Here is a 21,612-nt window from a genome sequence, read left to right on the forward strand (position 1 = left end):
TGGACATGTTTCCATTTGTTGGATATATACCTAGGAGTAGAATTGCTGGGTTACATGGTAGCTCTATGTTTAATTATTTGAGAAACTGCCAGACTATTTTCCAAAGTGGCTGCAACATTTTACATTCCTGTAGCAGTGTTTGAGGGTTCCAGTTTCTCCACATTCTCACTAACACTTGTTATCTAACTTGTTAATTTTAGCCATTCTAGTGGGTATGAAGTGGTATCTTATTGTGGTTTTGATTTGCGTTTCCCTTATGACTAATGATACTGAGCATCTTTTCATGTGCTTATTGGCCATTTGTATATCTTCTTTGGAGAAATATCTGTTCAAATTCTTTGCCTATTTTTAAATTGGGTTGTCTTTTTATTACTGAATTGTAAGAAGTTTTTTTGGGGGAGGAGGTGGGGAAGATCAGCCCTGAGCTAACTTCTGTTGCCAATCCTTCTCTTCTTGCTGAGGAAGATTGGCCCTGGGCTAACATCCGTGCCCGTCTTCCTCTACTTTATATGGACGCAGCCACAGCATGACTTGATACGCGGTACTTTGGTCTGTGCCTTGGATCAGAACCCATGAACCCTGGGCCGCCAAAGTGGAGCACGCGAACTTAGCCACTACACCACCAGGCTGGCCCCAAGAGCTTTTTAATATATGTTCCGAATACAAGGTCCTTATTAGATATATGATTTGCAGATATTTTTTCCCATTCTAGATTGTCTTTCCACTTTCTTGATAGTGTCTTTTGAAGCATAAAAGTTCTTAATTTTGATGATGAAGTTTAACTTATTTATTCATTTATTTAGTTGCTTCTGCTTTTGGTGTCAGATCTAAGAGTCCATTGCCAAATACAAGGTCATGAAGATTTATGCCTGTGTGTTCTTCTAAGTGTTTTATAGTTTTAGCTCTGAAATTGAAGTGTATGATCCATTTTGAGTAAACTTTTGCTTATGGTATAAGGTTAGGGTCTAACTTCATTCTTTTGCATATAGCAGCTATTCAATTGTCACAGCACCATTGGCACCCTTGTGAAAAATCAGTTGACCATAGGTGTATAGGTTTATTTCTGGTCTTTCAGTTCTGTTCCATTGATCTGTATGTTTGTCCTTGTACCAGTACCACACTGTCTTGACAACTGTTGCTTTGTAGTAACTTTTGCAATTGGGAAGTATGAGTCTTACACTATTTATTCTTCTTTTTCAGAATTGTTTTGTTAGTTGTAGCTTGTTGCCTTAGAATTCCGTATGAATTTAGAATCAACTTCAGAGTATAAGTTTTGCATTTCTTTGGTTAATTTATTCCTGGTTTTGGATACTATTGTGAATGGAATTGTTTTCTTAATTTTACTTTTGGGTTTTTCAGTGCAAATGTATAGAAATTCAATTGGGTTTTGTATATTGATCTTGTATCCTGCAACCTTGCTGAACTCATTTATTACTTCTAAAAGTTTTTTGGTAGACTCCTTAGGATTTTCTATATACAGGATCACTTCATGCAAATAGAGATAGTTTTACCTCCTCCTTTCCGATATAGATGCCTGTTATTTCTTTTTCTTGCCTAATTGCCCTGGTTAGAACCTCCGCTACAATTTAGAATAGAAATGGCAAGAGTGGAAATCTTTGTCTTGTTCCTAATCTTAAAGGGAAACCATCCAGTATGTCACCATTAAGTATGATGTTAACTGGAGATTTTTTGTAGATGCCCTTTATATTGAGGAACTTCCCTTCTGTTCCTAGATTATTGAGTTTTTTTTTAAATCATGAAAGCGTGTTGGATTTTGTCAAATGCTTTTTCCTACATCTGCTGAGATGGTCTTGTAATTTTTTGTTTTTCATTCTATTTGTATGATGTATTACATTAATTATTTTTGGATGTTAAACCAACTTTGCATCCCTAGGATAAATCCCACTTGGTCATGGTGTATAATTCTTTTTATATATTGCTAGATTCAGTTTGCTAGTATTTTGTTGAGGACTTTTACATCCATGTTCGTAAGAGATATTAGTCTGTAGTTTTGTTTTCTTTCTTCTTTTTTTTTTTTTTTGGTGAGGAAGATTAGCCCTGAGCTAACATCCGTTGCCAATCTTCCTCTCCTTGCGGAGGAAGATTGGCCCTGGGGTAACATCCGTGCCCATCTTCCTCTATTTATTTTTTTTCATATGGGACACCACCATAGCATGGCTTGACAAGCGGTACATCGGTCCATACCCAGGATCCAAACCTGTGAACCCTGGGCCGCCACAGTGGAGCGTGCAAACTTAATCTCTACGCCACCAGGCTGGCCCCTGTAGTTTTGCTTTCTTGTGACATCTTTGTCTGATTTTGGTATCGGGGTAATATTAGTCCCATAAAATGTGTTGGAAAGTGTTTCTTCCTCTTTTTTTTTTTTTTGGAAGAATTGGTGTTAATTCTTCCTTGAGTGTTTGGTAGATTTCAGCGGTGAAACCATTTAGGCCTGGGCTTTTCTTTGTGCATAGTTTGTGGATTACTGATTCAATCTCTTCACTTATTATAGGTTTATTCAGATTATCTTGAGTCGTTTTTGTAGTTTGTGTTTTCCTAGTAATTTGTGTATTTCATCTAAGTTATCTAATTTGTGTACTATTATTCATAGTATTTGTTTATAATCCTTTTTGTTTCTGTAAGGTTGGTAATCTTGTCCTCTCTTTTTCTTTTTTTTCTTCCAGTTTTGTCTTTTTTTTTATTGATGTTTTAATAGTTTTTAACATTGTGAAATTTTGGGTTGTACGTTTTTGTTTGTCCATCACCATATATATGTCTCCCTTCACCCTTTGTGCCCACCCCCCACCCCCATTGCCCCTGGTAACCACAATACAGTTTTCTCTGTCCATGTGTTGGTTTATATTCCACATATGAGTGAGATCATACAGTGTTTGTCTTTCTCTTTCTGGCTTACTTCATTTAACATAATACCCTCCAGGCCCATCCATGTTGTTGCAAATGGGACGATTTTGTCTTTTTTTATGGCTGAGTAGTATTCCATTGTATATATATACCACATTTTCTTGATCCAGTCATCAGTCGAGGGACACTTAGGTTGCTTCCACTTCTTGGCTATGGTGAATAATGCTGCAATGAACATAGGGGTGCATAAGGCCGTTGGGATTGTTGATTTCAGGTTCGTTGGATAGATTCCCAGTAGTGGGATAGCTGGATCATAGGGCATCTCTATTTTTAATGCTTTGAGGAATCTCCATACCGTTTTCCATAGAGGCTGCACCAGTTGGCATTCCCACCAGCTGTGTATGAGGGGTCCTGTTTCTCCACATCCTCTCCAGTGTTTGTTGTTTTTTGGCTTGGTGATTATAGCCATCCTAACGGGCGTGAGGTGATATCTTAGTGTTGTTTTCTCTCTTTTGTTTTTGATTCAAGTAATTTGAATCTTCTCTCTTTTTCTTGGTCAGACTGGACAGAGGTTTGTCAATTGTGTTGATCTCTTCAAAGAACCAGCGATTTCTGATTTCCCTTTAGATTTCTTCTTCGACTCATTGGTTATTCATGAATGTGTTGTTTAATTCCCACATATTTATGAATTTGCCAAATTTATTCCTACTATTGATTTCTAATTTTATTTTATTATGGTTGGAGAACATACTTTGTATTATTTTTATGCTTTTAAATTTATTGGGGTTTGTTCTATAGCCCAACATTTGATCTGGAGAATGTTCCCTATGTACTTGAGAATGTATCTTCTGTTGTTGGATGGAGTGCTCTGTAGAAGTCTGTTAGATCTGGTCGGTTTGTAGTGTTGTTCAAGTCGTCTATTTCCGTGTTGATCTTCTGTCTAATTGTTCTATACATTATTGAAAGTGGGGTATTGAAGTCTCCAACTATTGTTGAATTGTCTGTTTTCATTTCTATTAAAAGGTTCATGTATTTCAATGCTCCGTTAATAGATGCATATATGTTTTTAATTGTTATGTGTTGAACTATTGACCATTTCATCATTATAAAATGTCACTCTCTCTAGTATTCTTGTTTTAAAGTCTATTTTGTCTGATGTTAGTGCAGCCACTCCAGCTTTCTTGTGGTTGCTGTTTGCATGATATTCTTCCCCATCCATTTACTTTCAGTGTTTTTGTCTCTGTGAATCTCGTGTGTCTCCTGTAGACAACATATAGTTGGATCGTGTTTTTTTTAAATCCAATCTAACAATCTTTCCCTTTTGATTGTTCAATCTATTCACATTTAATGTTACTGATAGAGTTGGATTTACATCTGCCATTTTAGTTTTTGTTTTCTATATGTATTTTCTAATGTAGCATTTTAATTTCATTAGTGATCTGTTTTTTAGTTTTTTTTTTGAATTTTTTAAAGTAATTGCTCTAGGGTTTACTATATACGTCTTATCAGCTTTAGATTTGTACTAGCTTAATTTCGGTAATATGTAGAACCTTTACTGCTATGTAGCTTGATTCCCATTTTCCCTTTTTTTACATTGCTTTGTTATAATTATCATTTTACCATCTGCAGTCATTTCCTTAGCTCATTGCAACTTTGCTTCCATCCACCTCCTTTTGGGCTGTTACTAGGAAATATATTACACTTATATTAAATTGTGCGTTTGAAGCCGTGATACGTTGTGTGATATTATTTTATACAATTGGTTTTTAAATCAGTTAAGAATAGAAAGGATAAAAAATATGTATAATTACCTTTACTGGGGTCACTTGTTTTCAGCCTGAAGAACTTTCTTTAGTATTTCTTGTAAATCAGGTCTACTAGCAATGAATTCTCTCAATTTTTGTTTATCTGGCAAAGTCTTTATTTTTTCTTCATTTTTGAACAGTACCTTTCCTGAATATAGAATTCTTAGTTAACAGTTTTTTCCTTCAGCACTTTATATGTGCTATCCCACTGCCTTCTGGCCTCCATTGTTTTGTCCCAAACTAGCGTGGGACAAAAGGAGAATTTACTGGCTCATAGAATTAAAGAATAGGTTTACCAACCAAACTGCAGGAAGAGGGATTTAGCTGTACTCAAAAACCACTGGAACCAGGGACTTAAATCTGCTTCTCTCATTGCGGACTGGCAGCAAGTCCCATTCTCTTTCAGCTTTCAGCTATCTGGGAGGGACTGCCTTGCCTTCCTATGGTTCTCAGTTCAAAAATGCTGGGCAAGGACTCTCAATGGCCCAATGTGCCCAGCTGTTCAATCACCTACCTTGTGTGTGGTCTTACAAGAACACAGCACCTCCTAGGGGAACCAAATACTTGATGAGGAGGGCCTGTTTCCAGAAGTGAGGGACTTCACAATAGACATAATACTCCGGAATAGTTCTGGCTGTCCTTAAGTAAAACATGGGCTAACCATTTCTCTTAATTTCCACACCAGCAGTTTAAACAGTTTAAAGAAGTTTAAAGTGGCATCAGACCACAGAGGAAGGGGCAGTAAATATTTGCACACCAGGTAGCACGGAGAAATACTTTCATAAAGGCCTGTTGAGGTGAGCCTTGAAGACTGAGCGTGATTTGTCAAGCCAAGAGGGGATTCCATGGAGAAACACTTCCAAGCTTGAACAAATGGACATAAATCTCTCTTCTTCCAGATCTCTTTGTATATGCTTAAAAAAAGGATTTGAAGCCATCAGAAAATAAAGGATAAAAGCATCCTGTTAGTGTAAGGTCAGAGCATTAAATGATCTTTACTTGGACTGAAACACAGCAGTATGAATAAGCAAGTAACTTAACCCCTTTACAGCTCGGCTTTCTCATCTGTTACATGAAGATGATAATATGTAACACTCTCAGAAGGTTCACGTGACAATTAAATGAGATAATCCCTTAGCCAAAGCTTTAGTACGTGGTAAGCGCTCAAATAAATGCTGGAGAGTGATATCAGCAATTATTTTATACTCATAAATGTAGCTGGAAAGTTGAATTAGATGCTAAATGCTGGCTAGATCCCATTTTATAACTAAAGGGAGTTACGCAAACCAAACCAGCCATCATTCGTGTAAAATACCTAAAAATATTCCTTTTCATGGTCCAAGTATGTACTGTGGCACAAAACCGGGAGAAACCAGGACATAGAAATAATGAGTGTGTTCAGATGCTTTGATTCTACTCTGAATTGAGATGGGTGAGAAAAAGGAGGTGATCAAACCGGCAAGGAAGACCTACCTCCCCGGGCGCCTGTGGAGCACGGGGATCCCGCCCCAGTGGAAGCCGAGGGCTGGGGAAGCAAGACGCCGGCACAGCCCGGGATTCCCCGCGACTCACATGAGGTCGACCTCGGGCTTCAGGGCTGGCACCACTGAAAGCTAACGCCGCAAGCGAGGCCAGCCGCAGCCCCCACCACCCGGTCAGCCGTAGAACCCGGAATCCGACAACCAGCCCGGCCCGAAGCCTCCTTCCCGGCTTCCCCTGCGGCGGCGGCGCCGTGACATCACTTCCGTCGACGGCGCGCACGTGGGAGGAAGTCCCGGTGCCGCGGCTGCCGCTCCCGCCTGTCTGTCTGGTTACGTTCGTCGGGGGCCGCGCCGCTGCTATGGGAGGCCCGGCTTTCTGTCGCTGGCTCAGCCGCAAGTCCCCGTCCATCATTGTCGACTGCGTGGAAGAGAAGGTGAGGAGGCGCCTGGCGGCAAGCCCGGAGCCCCAGCGCGTCTCGGCCGCGGCCCTCGGGACCCGCCGCCTGTCCCCGGGGTGCCGCGCCGGGGCCCGCGCTGCTCTGTGGGCCCCGCGGGCGGCCGCGGCCCGACACGCGGTTGGTCGCCGACACTCGTTTTCGGGGCCCTGGGAGAGCGGCCTCGGCGGGGCGAGGGCCGAGCGGGGTCTGTGCTCGCTGGAGGGCGGCTCCTCCCTGCCCGCTGTTTCCGGCCCGGAAGGCCCCGCCCGAGGCTGTTTCCTCTCGGCGCAGCGCGTTTCGGGTTTCAGAACAGGCTCGAAGGTGTTGGGCTGCGCACGCCTGGTCCGCTGAGTTAGCTGGAGAGCGAGGCGCACGTGTTGAGCCCAGCCTCTCACAGCCTTGTAAAGTCACCCCCCGCGGCGAGCTTTTTGTTGTTTACTGCCCGTGCTCGAAAGGTTTTCTCCTGGTGTGAAAGGACTTTTGTTGCTGTTTTAGATCCTACGGTGAAAGCAGCATCTGAGAAACGTCTAGGACGAGATAGAAGTCTCATAAGTGCCCCCTTCTCTAGGTGCCCCGACTGCTGGACAGAAGGCTTGTTGAAATTTTCAGAGTTCCTGGATGCACTTAAATACTTTGTTGTTTGTTTGTTAATGTGTATGTCGACTTCTGGCCATTATTGAGTTTTCTCTTTATCGTTCCCGTGATCCCGTCCGAGTTCGATTTTGTGCTTGGAATTTCTGGATTGGGAAGGTTCAGCGGCGCTTCATGCCCCTCGCCCCTTCGTTTCTGAAGGAAGTGCCTGTCAGTCACAGTGAACTGCATTCTTTTGCTGAGGTTGGTGAGATCTTGATTTTTACTTAGCTCCTATCCAGGAGGAACCGAAAGCCTTGTTTTGACGGCAGTTTCAGTATTCCTTGTGTTTTTCCCAAAGAGAAAGTGTTAAACTGAATGCTGGTTTCCTTTGTTTTTAAAACTTCCATCAAACTTGACTTCCATCTCATCCCATTTCTACTCTGTAGAGATAACCATTTTTAACTGTTTTGGTTCTGTCTCTAGATATCATGATTATGCCTGATTTATTGGTTTTGGATCTATCTATTGAATTCTAGCTATGATGGAAGAGGATTGCGTCACTCATGCGGCATCCCCTGCCCCATTCCTAATAGTAAATCACTGTCTTTATTTCTTCTCTTGGTAAGCTTTATAACTTTGAGTAATGTGTCTTTTTTATTACGTCTTCTATTTAAAGTATCCCTTGACTTCTCACTTTCTAAGGTTAGGTATTAGCTTTTCTACCTCTGCTGCTCTTACTCTTCACCCCAAGCTTGCCAGCTGTCCTTTTGCCTTGTTGGCATCCCAAATTAAATTGTCAGGGCTTTGGCTATATATGGGATTGTTTTAAAAGCTGAAAAATCAAATAGTATTGTAAATTCTTGTCACTTTCCAGATTCAAGTTATGCTGTGATACTGTTTCTTTTCTTGTGCTACTTTTGTCTTTTTCTTGGTGTTCTGTTTCTCTTTTCCTCTTTATACGGTTCCACATCCAAACTCGCTGTTTATTAGGTATTCTATCAAGTCCTCTTTCTTCTTGGAGACTCCTTCTTGAGGTCTTTATTTCTGTTGCTGTCACACCTGGTTCTTTAAGGCTTGCTGGAAAGCTGCTTCCTGAGATTTTTAAAAATTCCTTTCTTCAGTTGAGGGTACTATTTTCTGATCATCTTTCTTGGCCTAAATCCTTCCTTGGTTTTTATTCTCAATTGAATTCTTAAGAAATGCTGTGCGGGCTGTGAGTTTTCTGAATCTGTTCTACCCTTGTACACATGAGTGGTCATTAGCTAGGCATCAAGTTTGAGCTTGCAAATTAGTTTCCCTCAAATCTTTGAAAGTGCTGTTCTTTTGACTTACGTCATCCAGTATTTTTGATGAGTTTTTTTTTTTTTTTGTGAGGAAGACCGGCCCTGAGCTAACATCTGCCAATCCTCCCCTTTTTGCTAAGGAAGACTGGCCCTGGGCTAACATGCGTGCCCATCTTCCTCCACTTTATATGGGACGCTGCCACAGCATGGCTTGCCAAGCGGTGCGTCGGTGCCCGCCCGGGGTCCAAACTGGCGAACCCCGGGCCACCGCAGCGGAGTGCTAGCACTTAACTGGTTGCACCACCGGGCCGGCCCTTTGATGAGAAGTTGAATGTTAATGTGATTTATTTATTTAACCGATACTTATGTAGTATTTAACACATACCAGGCACTGTTCTAGGCACTTTATAGATTAATTTATTAAATTCTCATAACAACCACATGACTACTACTACTTACTATTATTACTATTACATATGAGAAAACTGAAGCACAGTGGGGTTAAGTAATGTACTCAGGGTGACTTGGCTGAATACATGGCAGAGCCATTGTCAAAATCAGGAAGGCCATGCTCTTAATTTTTATGTTCTGCTTTCGTTCTTTTGTAGTTGATCTATTTTTTTTTCTGAACTTTTTCAAGATCTTTATCCTTGGTAGTCTAAGTGTTCATGATTATGTACTTAGCTATAGAATTTTTTTAAATTTCAGTTTATTTTGATCGGTGCTTGGCTGACTCTGAGGCTGAGAACTTGTGTTCTTCAGTTCTAAGGAATGCTCCTTGATTGTTTCTTGACCTCCTTTTACACTGCCCTCTCTGAACTCTGGATCCTGGTCCTCCTAGAGTGATTTCTTTTTCTTTCGTCTCTCTGTTCTCCCCCCTCTCCTCCTCCTCTTGCAGCTTTATTGAGGTATTATTGACCTACAACAAACTGCACATATTTAAAGTGTACAGTTTAATACATTTTGAGATATGTGTACATCCATGAAATCATCACCATAATCAAGATAATGAGCGTCACCTCTAAAACATGCCTTCTGGCCCTTTGTTATTCCTCCCTACAACTGTGTGCTGCCTGTCGTTAGTCAACCACTGATTTATTTCTGACTCTGTAGATAAGTTTTCATTTTCTACAATTTTATGTACATGGAATTATATAATATGTACTCTTTGTTTTACCTGGCTCAGTTACTTTCATTCAGAATAATTATTTTGAAATTCACCCATGTTCTTCCATATATCAATAGTTCATTTCTTGTTATTTTTGAGTAGTATTCTGTGTTGTGCGTGTATCACGTTTTGTTTGTTCCTTCACCTGATGGAGGAACATTTGGATTGTTTCCAGTTTTGGGCTATTAAACAAAAAATCTTCTGTGAACATTGGTGTACAAGTCTTTGTGTGGTTGTGTGGGTTAAATCAATTAATACAAGTTAAGTTCTTCAAACAATGCCTTAACACAGACTCATTTGATGTTTCAGAAATTTATTTGGTAAATTAGTTTTTAGTAGTTTGTATGTGCAGGTATAAGTGAGGATATTTTTATGTCTAATTTTTGGTGACATTGCATAGTGTAGAATTGTGCTCTTTTCATGTGGTGAAATCCAGGTTTCCTACCCTGCTTTTTTCCTGTCCCTCGTCTACTTCATTTAGTCCTTTTTTTTTTTTGCAAACATGCAGGCATGGCTTTAAGGGCAGGAAGGATTAATGATGAACAAAAGTGATGTTGCTCCCTGACCCTACATTCTGCTTTCTTCACTATGATGGTTTTCTTTGGAGCTGGCTGCTAGATTTTTTAGGCAGCTTTATTGAGATATGATTCACATACCATACAATTCACCCATTTAAAGTTTATAATTCAGTGTTTTTTTTTAATATATTCACAGATGTGTGTAACCATCACCACAGTAAATTTTAGAATATTTTCATCACCTCAAAAAGAAGCCTGAACCCTTCAGCTACCATCCCTTTATCCCCTGACCCTGTTTACCCCATCCCTAAGCAACCACTAAGCTACTTTTTTGTCTCTATAGATTTCCCTATTCTGACTTTCCTATGAATAGAATCATATAGTATATGGTCTTTTTTTTGGCTGGCTTCTTTCACTTAGCATTATATTTTCAAGGTACATTTATGTTGTAGCATATGTCAGTATCTCATTCTTCTTTATGACCAAATAATGTTTCATTGTGTGGATATACCACATGTTGTTTATCTGTTTGTGTGTCAATGGACATTTGGGTTGTTTCCACCTTTTGACTATTATGAGTGATGCTGTTACATTCATGTACAAGTTTCTGTGTGGACATGTTTCCATTTGTTGGATATATACCTAGGAGTAGAATTGCTGGGTTACATGGTAGCTCTATGTTTAATTATTTGAGAAACTGCCAGACTATTTTCCAAAGTGGCTGCAACATTTTACATTCCTGTAGCAGTGTTTGAGGGTTCCAGTTTCTCCACATTCTCACTAACACTTGTTATCTAACTTGTTAATTTTAGCCATTCTAGTGGGTATGAAGTGGTATCTTATTGTGGTTTTGATTTGCGTTTCCCTTATGACTAATGATACTGAGCATCTTTTCATGTGCTTATTGGCCATTTGTATATCTTCTTTGGAGAAATATCTGTTCAAATTCTTTGCCTATTTTTAAATTGGGTTGTCTTTTTATTACTGAATTGTAAGAAGTTGTTTTGGGGGAGGAGGTGGGGAAGATCAGCCCTGAGCTAACTTCTGTTGCCAATCCTTCTCTTCTTGCTGAGGAAGATTGGCCCTGGGCTAACATCCGTGCCCGTCTTCCTCTACTTTATATGGACGCAGCCACAGCATGACTTGATACGCGGTACTTTGGTCTGTGCCTTGGATCAGAACCCATGAACCCTGGGCCGCCAAAGTGGAGCACGCGAACTTAGCCACTACACCACCAGGCTGGCCCCAAGAGCTTTTTAATATATGTTCCGAATACAAGGTCCTTATTAGATATATGATTTGCAGATATTTTTTCCCATTCTAGATTGTCTTTCCACTTTCTTGATAGTGTCTTTTGAAGCATAAAAGTTCTTAATTTTGATGATGAAGTTTAACTTATTTATTCATTTATTTAGTTGCTTCTGCTTTTGGTGTCAGATCTAAGAGTCCATTGCCAAATACAAGGTCATGAAGATTTATGCCTGTGTGTTCTTCTAAGTGTTTTATAGTTTTAGCTCTGAAATTGAAGTGTATGATCCATTTTGAGTAAACTTTTGCTTATGGTATAAGGTTAGGGTCTAACTTCATTCTTTTGCATATAGCAGCTATTCAATTGTCACAGCACCATTGGCACCCTTGTGAAAAATCAGTTGACCATAGGTGTATAGGTTTATTTCTGGTCTTTCAGTTCTGTTCCATTGATCTGTATGTTTGTCCTTGTACCAGTACCACACTGTCTTGACAACTGTTGCTTTGTAGTAACTTTTGCAATTGGGAAGTATGAGTCTTACACTATTTATTCTTCTTTTTCAGAATTGTTTTGTTAGTTGTAGCTTGTTGCCTTAGAATTCCGTATGAATTTAGAATCAACTTCAGAGTATAAGTTTTGCATTTCTTTGGTTAATTTATTCCTGGTTTTGGATACTATTGTGAATGGAATTGTTTTCTTAATTTTACTTTTGGGTTTTTCAGTGCAAATGTATAGAAATTCAATTGGGTTTTGTATATTGATCTTGTATCCTGCAACCTTGCTGAACTCATTTATTACTTCTAAAAGTTTTTTGGTAGACTCCTTAGGATTTTCTATATACAGGATCACTTCATGCAAATAGAGATAGTTTTACCTCCTCCTTTCCGATATAGATGCCTGTTATTTCTTTTTCTTGCCTAATTGCCCTGGTTAGAACCTCCGCTACAATTTAGAATAGAAATGGCAAGAGTGGAAATCTTTGTCTTGTTCCTAATCTTAAAGGGAAACCATCCAGTATGTCACCATTAAGTATGATGTTAACTGGAGATTTTTTGTAGATGCCCTTTATATTGAGGAACTTCCCTTCTGTTCCTAGATTATTGAGTTTTTTTTTAAATCATGAAAGCGTGTTGGATTTTGTCAAATGCTTTTTCCTACATCTGCTGAGATGGTCTTGTAATTTTTTGTTTTTCATTCTATTTGTATGATGTATTACATTAATTATTTTTGGATGTTAAACCAACTTTGCATCCCTAGGATAAATCCCACTTGGTCATGGTGTATAATTCTTTTTATATATTGCTAGATTCAGTTTGCTAGTATTTTGTTGAGGACTTTTACATCCATGTTCGTAAGAGATATTAGTCTGTAGTTTTGTTTTCTTTCTTCTTTTTTTTTTTTTTTGGTGAGGAAGATTAGCCCTGAGCTAACATCCGTTGCCAATCTTCCTCTCCTTGCGGAGGAAGATTGGCCCTGGGGTAACATCCGTGCCCATCTTCCTCTATTTATTTTTTTTCATATGGGACACCACCATAGCATGGCTTGACAAGCGGTACATCGGTCCATACCCAGGATCCAAACCTGTGAACCCTGGGCCGCCACAGTGGAGCGTGCAAACTTAATCTCTACGCCACCAGGCTGGCCCCTGTAGTTTTGCTTTCTTGTGACATCTTTGTCTGATTTTGGTATCGGGGTAATATTAGTCCCATAAAATGTGTTGGAAAGTGTTTCTTCCTCTTTTTTTTTTTTTTTGGAAGAATTGGTGTTAATTCTTCCTTGAGTGTTTGGTAGATTTCAGCGGTGAAACCATTTAGGCCTGGGCTTTTCTTTGTGCATAGTTTGTGGATTACTGATTCAATCTCTTCACTTATTATAGGTTTATTCAGATTATCTTGAGTCATTTTTGTAGTTTGTGTTTTCCTAGTAATTTGTGTATTTCATCTAAGTTATCTAATTTGTGTACTATTATTCATAGTATTTGTTTATAATCCTTTTTGTTTCTGTAAGGTTGGTAATCTTGTCCTCTCTTTTTCTTTTTTTTCTTCCAGTTTTGTCTTTTTTTTTATTGATGTTTTAATAGTTTTTAACATTGTGAAATTTTGGGTTGTACGTTTTTGTTTGTCCATCACCATATATATGTCTCCCTTCACCCTTTGTGCCCACCCCCCACCCCCATTGCCCCTGGTAACCACAATACAGTTTTCTCTGTCCATGTGTTGGTTTATATTCCACATATGAGTGAGATCATACAGTGTTTGTCTTTCTCTTTCTGGCTTACTTCATTTAACATAATACCCTCCAGGCCCATCCATGTTGTTGCAAATGGGACGATTTTGTCTTTTTTTATGGCTGAGTAGTATTCCATTGTATATATATACCACATTTTCTTGATCCAGTCATCAGTCGAGGGACACTTAGGTTGCTTCCACTTCTTGGCTATGGTGAATAATGCTGCAATGAACATAGGGGTGCATAAGGCCGTTGGGATTGTTGATTTCAGGTTCGTTGGATAGATTCCCAGTAGTGGGATAGCTGGATCATAGGGCATCTCTATTTTTAATGCTTTGAGGAATCTCCATACCGTTTTCCATAGAGGCTGCACCAGTTGGCATTCCCACCAGCTGTGTATGAGGGGTCCTGTTTCTCCACATCCTCTCCAGTGTTTGTTGTTTTTTGGCTTGGTGATTATAGCCATCCTAACGGGCGTGAGGTGATATCTTAGTGTTGTTTTCTCTCTTTTGTTTTTGATTCAAGTAATTTGAATCTTCTCTCTTTTTCTTGGTCAGACTGGACAGAGGTTTGTCAATTGTGTTGATCTCTTCAAAGAACCAGCGATTTCTGATTTCCCTTTAGATTTCTTCTTCGACTCATTGGTTATTCATGAATGTGTTGTTTAATTCCCACATATTTATGAATTTGCCAAATTTATTCCTACTATTGATTTCTAATTTTATTTTATTATGGTTGGAGAACATACTTTGTATTATTTTTATGCTTTTAAATTTATTGGGGTTTGTTCTATAGCCCAACATTTGATCTGGAGAATGTTCCCTATGTACTTGAGAATGTATCTTCTGTTGTTGGATGGAGTGCTCTGTAGAAGTCTGTTAGATCTGGTCGGTTTGTAGTGTTGTTCAAGTCGTCTATTTCCGTGTTGATCTTCTGTCTAATTGTTCTATACATTATTGAAAGTGGGGTATTGAAGTCTCCAACTATTGTTGAATTGTCTGTTTTCATTTCTATTAAAAGGTTCATGTATTTCAATGCTCCGTTAATAGATGCATATATGTTTTTAATTGTTATGTGTTGAACTATTGACCATTTCATCATTATAAAATGTCACTCTCTCTAGTATTCTTGTTTTAAAGTCTATTTTGTCTGATGTTAGTGCAGCCACTCCAGCTTTCTTGTGGTTGCTGTTTGCATGATATTCTTCCCCATCCATTTACTTTCAGTGTTTTTGTCTCTGTGAATCTCGTGTGTCTCCTGTAGACAACATATAGTTGGATCGTGTTTTTTTTAAATCCAATCTAACAATCTTTCCCTTTTGATTGTTCAATCTATTCACATTTAATGTTACTGATAGAGTTGGATTTACATCTGCCATTTTAGTTTTTGTTTTCTATATGTATTTTCTAATGTAGCATTTTAATTTCATTAGTGATCTGTTTTTTAGTTTTTTTTTTTGAATTTTTTAAAGTAATTGCTCTAGGGTTTACTATATACGTCTTATCAGCTTTAGATTTGTACTAGCTTAATTTCGGTAATATGTAGAACCTTTACTGCTATGTAGCTTGATTCCCATTTTCCCTTTTTTTACATTGCTTTGTTATAATTATCATTTTACCATCTGCAGTCATTTCCTTAGCTCATTGCAACTTTGCTTCCATCCACCTCCTTTTGGGCTGTTACTAGGAAATATATTACACTTATATTAAATTGTGCGTTTGAAGCCGTGATACGTTGTGTGATATTATTTTATACAATTGGTTTTTAAATCAGTTAAGAATAGAAAGGATAAAAAATATGTATAATTACCTTTACTGGGGTCACTTGTTTTCAGCCTGAAGAACTTTCTTTAGTATTTCTTGTAAATCAGGTCTACTAGCAATGAATTCTCTCAATTTTTGTTTATCTGGCAAAGTCTTTATTTTTTCTTCATTTTTGAACAGTACCTTTCCTGAATATAGAATTCTTAGTTAACAGTTTTTTCCTTCAGCACTTTATATGTGCTATCCCACTGCCTTCTGGCCTCCATTGTTTTGTCCCAAACTAGCGTGGGACAAAAGGAGAATTTACTGGCTCATAGAATTAAAGAATAGGTTTACCAACCAAACTGCAGGAAGAGGGATTTAGCTGTACTCAAAAACCACTGGAACCAGGGACTTAAATCTGCTTCTCTCATTGCGGACTGGCAGCAAGTCCCATTCTCTTTCAGCTTTCAGCTATCTGGGAGGGACTGCCTTGCCTTCCTATGGTTCTCAGTTCAAAAATGCTGGGCAAGGACTCTCAATGGCCCAATGTGCCCAGCTGTTCAATCACCTACCTTGTGTGTGGTCTTACAAGAACACAGCACCTCCTAGGGGAACCAAATACTTGATGAGGAGGGCCTGTTTCCAGAAGTGAGGGACTTCACAATAGACATAATACTCCGGAATAGTTCTGGCTGTCCTTAAGTAAAACATGGGCTAACCATTTCTCTTAATTTCCACACCAGCAGTTTAAACAGTTTAAAGAAGTTTAAAGTGGCATCAGACCACAGAGGAAGGGGCAGTAAATATTTGCACACCAGGTAGCACGGAGAAATACTTTCATAAAGGCCTGTTGAGGTGAGCCTTGAAGACTGAGCGTGATTTGTCAAGCCAAGAGGGGATTCCATGGAGAAACACTTCCAAGCTTGAACAAATGGACATAAATCTCTCTTCTTCCAGATCTCTTTGTATATGCTTAAAAAAAGGATTTGAAGCCATCAGAAAATAAAGGATAAAAGCATCCTGTTAGTGTAAGGTCAGAGCATTAAATGATCTTTACTTGGACTGAAACACAGCAGTATGAATAAGCAAGTAACTTAACCCCTTTACAGCTCGGCTTTCTCATCTGTTACATGAAGATGATAATATGTAACACTCTCAGAAGGTTCACGTGACAATTAAATGAGATAATCCCTTAGCCAAAGCTTTAGTACGTGGTAAGCGCTCAAATAAATGCTGGAGAGTGATATCAGCAATTATTTTATACTCATAAATGTAGCTGGAAAGTTGAATTAGATGCTAAATGCTGGCTAGATCCCATTTTATAACTAAAGGGAGTTACGCAAACCAAACCAGCCATCATTCGTGTAAAATACCTAAAAATATTCCTTTTCATGGTCCAAGTATGTACTGTGGCACAAAACCGGGAGAAACCAGGACATAGAAATAATGAGTGTGTTCAGATGCTTTGATTCTACTCTGAATTGAGATGGGTGAGAAAAAGGAGGTGATCAAACCGGCAAGGAAGACCTACCTCCCCGGGCGCCTGTGGAGCACGGGGATCCCGCCCCAGTGGAAGCCGAGGGCTGGGGAAGCAAGACGCCGGCGCAGCCCGGGATTCCCCGCGACTCACATGAGGTCGACCTCGGGCTTCAGGGCTGGCACCACTGAAAGCTAACGCCGCAAGCGAGGCCAGCCGCAGCCCCCACCACCCGGTCAGCCGTAGAACCCGGAATCCGACAACCAGCCCGGCCCGGAGCCTCCTTCCCGGCTTCCCCTGCGGCGGCGGCGCCGTGACATCACTTCCGTCGACGGCGCGCACGTGGGAGGAAGTCCCGGTGCCGCGGCTGCCGCTCCCGCCTGTCTGTCTGGTTACGTTCGTCGGGGGCCGCGCCGCTGCTATGGGAGGCCCGGCTTTCTGTCGCTGGCTCAGCCGCAAGTCCCCGTCCATCATTGTCGACTGCGTGGAAGAGAAGGTGAGGAGGCGCCTGGCGGCAAGCCCGGAGCCCCAGCGCGTCTCGGCCGCGGCCCTCGGGACCCGCCGCCTGTCCCCGGGGTGCCGCGCCGGGGCCCGCGCTGCTCTGTGGGCCCCGCGGGCGGCCGCGGCCCGACACGCGGTTGGTCGCCGACACTCGTTTTCGGGGCCCTGGGAGAGCGGCCTCGGCGGGGCGAGGGCCGAGCGGGGTCTGTGCTCGCTGGAGGGCGGCTCCTCCCTGCCCGCTGTTTCCGGCCCGGAAGGCCCCGCCCGAGGCTGTTTCCTCTCGGCGCAGCGCGTTTCGGGTTTCAGAACAGGCTCGAAGGTGTTGGGCTGCGCACGCCTGGTCCGCTGAGTTAGCTGGAGAGCGAGGCGCACGTGTTGAGCCCAGCCTCTCACAGCCTTGTAAAGTCACCCCCCGCGGCGAGCTTTTTGTTGTTTACTGCCCGTGCTCGAAAGGTTTTCTCCTGGTGTGAAAGGACTTTTGTTGCTGTTTTAGATCCTACGGTGAAAGCAGCATCTGAGAAACGTCTAGGACGAGATAGAAGTCTCATAAGTGCCCCCTTCTCTAGGTGCCCCGACTGCTGGACAGAAGGCTTGTTGAAATTTTCAGAGTTCCTGGATGCACTTAAATACTTTGTTGTTTGTTTGTTAATGTGTATGTCGACTTCTGGCCATTATTGAGTTTTCTCTTTATCGTTCCCGTGATCCCGTCCGAGTTCGATTTTGTGCTTGGAATTTCTGGATTGGGAAGGTTCAGCGGCGCTTCATGCCCCTCGCCCCTTCGTTTCTGAAGGAAGTGCCTGTCAGTCACAGTGAACTGCATTCTTTTGCTGAGGTTGGTGAGATCTTGATTTTTACTTAGCTCCTATCCAGGAGGAACCGAAAGCCTTGTTTTGACGGCAGTTTCAGTATTCCTTGTGTTTTTCCCAAAGAGAAAGTGTTAAACTGAATGCTGGTTTCCTTTGTTTTTAAAACTTCCATCAAACTTGACTTCCATCTCATCCCATTTCTACTCTGTAGAGATAACCATTTTTAACTGTTTTGGTTCTGTCTCTAGATATCATGATTATGCCTGATTTATTGGTTTTGGATCTATCTATTGAATTCTAGCTATGATGGAAGAGGATTGCGTCACTCATGCGGCATCCCCTGCCCCATTCCTAATAGTAAATCACTGTCTTTATTTCTTCTCTTGGTAAGCTTTATAACTTTGAGTAATGTGTCTTTTTTATTACGTCTTCTATTTAAAGTATCCCTTGACTTCTCACTTTCTAAGGTTAGGTATTAGCTTTTCTACCTCTGCTGCTCTTACTCTTCACCCCAAGCTTGCCAGCTGTCCTTTTGCCTTGTTGGCATCCCAAATTAAATTGTCAGGGCTTTGGCTATATATGGGATTGTTTTAAAAGCTGAAAAATCAAATAGTATTGTAAATTCTTGTCACTTTCCAGATTCAAGTTATGCTGTGATACTGTTTCTTTTCTTGTGCTACTTTTGTCTTTTTCTTGGTGTTCTGTTTCTCTTTTCCTCTTTATACGGTTCCACATCCAAACTCGCTGTTTATTAGGTATTCTATCAAGTCCTCTTTCTTCTTGGAGACTCCTTCTTGAGGTCTTTATTTCTGTTGCTGTCACACCTGGTTCTTTAAGGCTTGCTGGAAAGCTGCTTCCTGAGATTTTTAAAAATTCCTTTCTTCAGTTGAGGGTACTATTTTCTGATCATCTTTCTTGGCCTAAATCCTTCCTTGGTTTTTATTCTCAATTGAATTCTTAAGAAATGCTGTGCGGGCTGTGAGTTTTCTGAATCTGTTCTACCCTTGTACACATGAGTGGTCATTAGCTAGGCATCAAGTTTGAGCTTGCAAATTAGTTTCCCTCAAATCTTTGAAAGTGCTGTTCTTTTGACTTACGTCATCCAGTATTTTTGATGAGTTTTTTTTTTTTTTGTGAGGAAGACCGGCCCTGAGCTAACATCTGCCAATCCTCCCCTTTTTGCTAAGGAAGACTGGCCCTGGGCTAACATGCGTGCCCATCTTCCTCCACTTTATATGGGACGCTGCCACAGCATGGCTTGCCAAGCGGTGCGTCGGTGCCCGCCCGGGGTCCAAACTGGCGAACCCCGGGCCACCGCAGCGGAGTGCTAGCACTTAACTGGTTGCACCACCGGGCCGGCCCTTTGATGAGAAGTTGAATGTTAATGTGATTTATTTATTTAACCGATACTTATGTAGTATTTAACACATACCAGGCACTGTTCTAGGCACTTTATAGATTAATTTATTAAATTCTCATAACAACCACATGACTACTACTACTTACTATTATTACTATTACATATGAGAAAACTGAAGCACAGTGGGGTTAAGTAATGTACTCAGGGTGACTTGGCTGAATACATGGCAGAGCCATTGTCAAAATCAGGAAGGCCATGCTCTTAATTTTTATGTTCTGCTTTCGTTCTTTTGTAGTTGATCTATTTTTTTTTCTGAACTTTTTCAAGATCTTTATCCTTGGTAGTCTAAGTGTTCATGATTATGTACTTAGCTATAGAATTTTTTTAAATTTCAGTTTATTTTGATCGGTGCTTGGCTGACTCTGAGGCTGAGAACTTGTGTTCTTCAGTTCTAAGGAATGCTCCTTGATTGTTTCTTGACCTCCTTTTACACTGCCCTCTCTGAACTCTGGATCCTGGTCCTCCTAGAGTGATTTCTTTTTCTTTCGTCTCTCTGTTCTCCCCCCTCTCCTCCTCCTCTTGCAGCTTTATTGAGGTATTATTGACCTACAACAAACTGCACATATTTAAAGTGTACAGTTTAATACATTTTGAGATATGTGTACATCCATGAAATCATCACCATAATCAAGATAATGAGCGTCACCTCTAAAACATGCCTTCTGGCCCTTTGTTATTCCTCCCTACAACTGTGTGCTGCCTGTCGTTAGTCAACCACTGATTTATTTCTGACTCTGTAGATAAGTTTTCATTTTCTACAATTTTATGTACATGGAATTATATAATATGTACTCTTTGTTTTACCTGGCTCAGTTACTTTCATTCAGAATAATTATTTTGAAATTCACCCATGTTCTTCCATATATCAATAGTTCATTTCTTGTTATTTTTGAGTAGTATTCTGTGTTGTGCGTGTATCACGTTTTGTTTGTTCCTTCACCTGATGGAGGAACATTTGGATTGTTTCCAGTTTTGGGCTATTAAACAAAAAATCTTCTGTGAACATTGGTGTACAAGTCTTTGTGTGGTTGTGTGGGTTAAATCAATTAATACAAGTTAAGTTCTTCAAACAATGCCTTAACACAGACTCATTTGATGTTTCAGAAATTTATTTGGTAAATTAGTTTTTAGTAGTTTGTATGTGCAGGTATAAGTGAGGATATTTTTATGTCTAATTTTTGGTGACATTGCATAGTGTAGAATTGTGCTCTTTTCATGTGGTGAAATCCAGGTTTCCTACCCTGCTTTTTTCCTGTCACTCCACTCGTCTACTTCATTTAGTCCTTTTTTTTTTTTTTTTTTTTGCAAACAGGCAGGCATGGCTTTAAGGGCAGGAAGGATTAATAATGAACAAAAGCGATGTTGCTCCCTGACCCTACATTCTGCTTTCTTCACTATGATGTTTTTTTTTTGGAGCGGGCTACTACATTTTTGAGGCAGCTTTATTGAGATGTGATTCCATACCATACAATTCCCCCATTTAAAGTTTATAATTCAGTGGGTTTTTTAAATATATTCGCAGATGTGTGTAACCATCACCACAGTAAATTTTAGAATATTTTCATCACCTCAAAAAGAAGCCTGAACCCTTCAGCTACCATCCCTTTATCCACTACCCTGTTTACCCCATCCCTAAGCAACCACTAAGCTACTTTTTGTCTGTATAGATTTCCCTATTCTGACTTTCCTATGAATAGAATCATATAGTATAGGGTTTTTTTTGGCTGGCTTCTTTCACTTAGCATTATATTTTCAAGGTACATTTATGTTGTAATATATAATACAAAATATACCATTTTAACTATTTTTAAGTGTGTAATTGAACAGCATTAAATATATTCAGGTTGCTTCATTTTTAAAATAAAGAGAAGACTATTTTTGATTAGATTTTTTACCTACTTTCTCTGTTCCCTCTCATAGAAATGTGTCTTTGAAAACTCTTTAAAGACACATTCAAAAGCATGCATGTGCTCATTCTTTCTACTCTCCACTTTTTCTAACATAGCTTGTAAGTATACGAGGCTTAAGTCTCATAGGTAATAATGTCCATGGCACATG

The sequence above is a fragment of the Diceros bicornis genome, unplaced genomic scaffold (genome assembly GCF_020826845.1).
Source record: "Diceros bicornis minor isolate mBicDic1 unplaced genomic scaffold, mDicBic1.mat.cur scaffold_97_ctg1, whole genome shotgun sequence".
Taxonomy (NCBI): domain Eukaryota; kingdom Metazoa; phylum Chordata; class Mammalia; order Perissodactyla; family Rhinocerotidae; genus Diceros; species Diceros bicornis.